Below are 2744 nucleotides of genomic sequence, written 5' to 3'. Positions count from 1 at the left end.
GTATTACCTTGGGCAGAACATTGGTACAATGCCAGTTATCATGTTGCAGCGACTTTAAGTCGATTTATTCCCGGGGAGACAACTGTTGAAATGGTGGCACAAGATTTGATTACTAGAGATGAAGCGCTGAGGTTACAACAACATCTGAAACAAGCGCAGGATGCTATGGTGTACCAGGCAAATAAAAAGAGGAGGGAAGCGGATATAAACGTGGGAGATTAGGTTTACTTGCGGATCAGGCCCCACAGGGAGACTTCCATGCTGATACGTTTACATCCAAAACTCGCAGCACGTTATTTTGGCCCTTTCCAGGTGTTACAACAGGTGTGAAAGGTTGCTTTTCGTCTACAGTTGCCAGAGACAGCTAGGATTCATCCGATCTTTCACGTGTCTCAATTGAAAAAGGCGATGGGAGAGAATAGGGTAGAAAAGGACTTGCCGGTGGAGCTGCAGGCCGAGGGGCCCATGTTTTGGCCTGTGAGGATTTTGGAAAAGAGGCAAAGACAGCTGGGTGAAGTTGCAGTACCACAAGTTCTGATAAAGTGGCAAGAAGGGGGCCGTGAGGGAGCGACTTGGGAAGATGTGGCTACCATTCAGGAACAATATCCTGAATTCAACCTTGGGGACAAGGTTGTTTTAGGCTAGGGGGTATTGTTAGGCCATTACTTATATATAATAGAAGGGAAACCGGTACACAGACCGGTACATAGCCTAACTGCCAAGGCAGTTAGAATGGGTAGTTAGGAGGTTTGTATATAAGGGCTATGAGGGTAGCTTTGAGGGGTTAGCGAAGTAAATACTATTGTTTTGTTAGGAACGTATTGTCTGATCGGGGGAGGTTAAGCTCGCATTTGTATCTCTGATTGTTTTGTGAATAAAGAAGCTATTCGNCATTCTTGTGTCGTGTTTGAGAGAAGAGAAGTGAGTTTCCNTTAGGTTCTTGATTAAAGAACCTAACACAGCAACTACTGTTGANTTCCAGTGTTGGTTTCTCCNGAGTTAGGCACNCCTTTCTGCCCTATCAACCTCAATCGGCTATAGTGATACCCGCGGTGGTCAGCCAACAGTGACGGTGGCTACTGTTGTAGCAGAAATAGAACCCCCAAGGTCGGGAGCTCTAACACCAAGTAGAAAATAAGTAGAAAATAAGAATGATTTTATTATTCTCAATCATGCAAATTACATTCTCCTTTGCTCAATTTGTAACAATCTAATCTTCTAAAATAGGTAAATAGGGAAACAAAATAATCTAGAAGATTACACATCTATTTTCTCTAATTACGCAAACGGTGCAGATCAACGGACAGAGAGGACCCAACAAGCAGACAATGAGAAAGAAAAAAAAAGGAAAACATTTTGAAGATTGAAAGACAAAACCCATTAGGACCCAACAAGCAGACAATGAGAAAGAAAAAAAAGGAAAACATTTTGAAGATTGAAAACTTTTGGCAATGAATACTTTAGTTCTCTCATTATATTTCCCTGGTACGTGTGGCTAGATTGTGCTACTAGGGCTGCTGCATAGTAGCAATCCCCCACGAACCCAATTAATGATTTTGGTTTGTTTATATTCAGTTGATTCGGTTATTTAATAGTACTTACTAACTTTTAGGACATGATCCCTCTTAAGTTTCTTTTAATCAATTAATTTTACATAACCAAACTGAACAATTGGTGGACTAATGAGATAATTGGGATTATGAATTTTGCATGATCAGCCTTAATTTCTAATTCTCTCAATACTTGTTCCTTGTGTTTTCTATATTCTATGTTTTATGATCAACTAGGAATAACTCNAGGGAAATATCAATATGCATTACTGTAGTATAAGGGGTCNAGTTAGACCGACCGGAAGGACCGGGGGAAGAAAAACCCATCTGCAAGGTGACCGGTCGGTTGGACTTAAGGTCAGAGTGATGGTGGTGCAGAGAAGCATTGATGAGCTTTGATGGGAAAGTAACGGAAAATACGACGGTTTACGGTAATTAATGGTCAGTTATGAATGTAAGGATTATAAATGGGGGACCATTTATCAGGTAGAGACACTTTTTTCTAAAATATATTCACTCAATTTCCCGATTTCCTATCTAACTTGAGCGTCGGAGTGTTCTCTTTGTAGGACCCCCCGGTCAACATCTGAGGGAACATATTGGACGAGCGAGTTGGACGGTTGGGAGTGAGGGTGAGAGTTAGGCACTTCGGTTTCAGACTACACATACTGAAACATTTGACGCCCACCGTGGGGCCCGAAAACGAAATCAACCCAGAAACGGTCACAATGGCAGAGCAATTGCAAATGCAGCTACTACAGAAGATGCAGAGGCGGATGCAGGACATGAGGGCTGAAATAACGGCTTTGCATGCTGAGCGAGGAAATGGAGTGGAGGGGCCATCGGCTCAGTCGGTGAATGTGCACACAATTCACTCTAATGACGGTGAGGCTAGCCGTCCGGCATCTGTGGAGGAAGTGGTGAGGGCGGTGGCTGAAGGCGTGGGACCTAATGGACAGGGTGGAGGGAGAGGTGTTGGGAGAGGGGAAGGATTGAATGGAAGAGGGGCAAGGAAAGGGATTCGTGGTAAAGGGGTTGGAAGAGGGGAAGGGGTCAATGGGCCGAATCAGGGAAATCCGGATGGACACAGGGAGTTTGTAGCACAGAATCCACCATTCGAAGACGTTCAGGCTGGGGAAAATCAATATGACCAAGTGGAAGGGCTCCATCCATTCACTGCCAACGTTATGGGGA

The sequence above is a fragment of the Vigna radiata genome, chromosome 7, assembly GCF_000741045.1.
Source record: "Vigna radiata var. radiata cultivar VC1973A chromosome 7, Vradiata_ver6, whole genome shotgun sequence".
Taxonomy (NCBI): domain Eukaryota; kingdom Viridiplantae; phylum Streptophyta; class Magnoliopsida; order Fabales; family Fabaceae; genus Vigna; species Vigna radiata.
Note: the sequence above shows the minus strand (reverse complement) of the source record.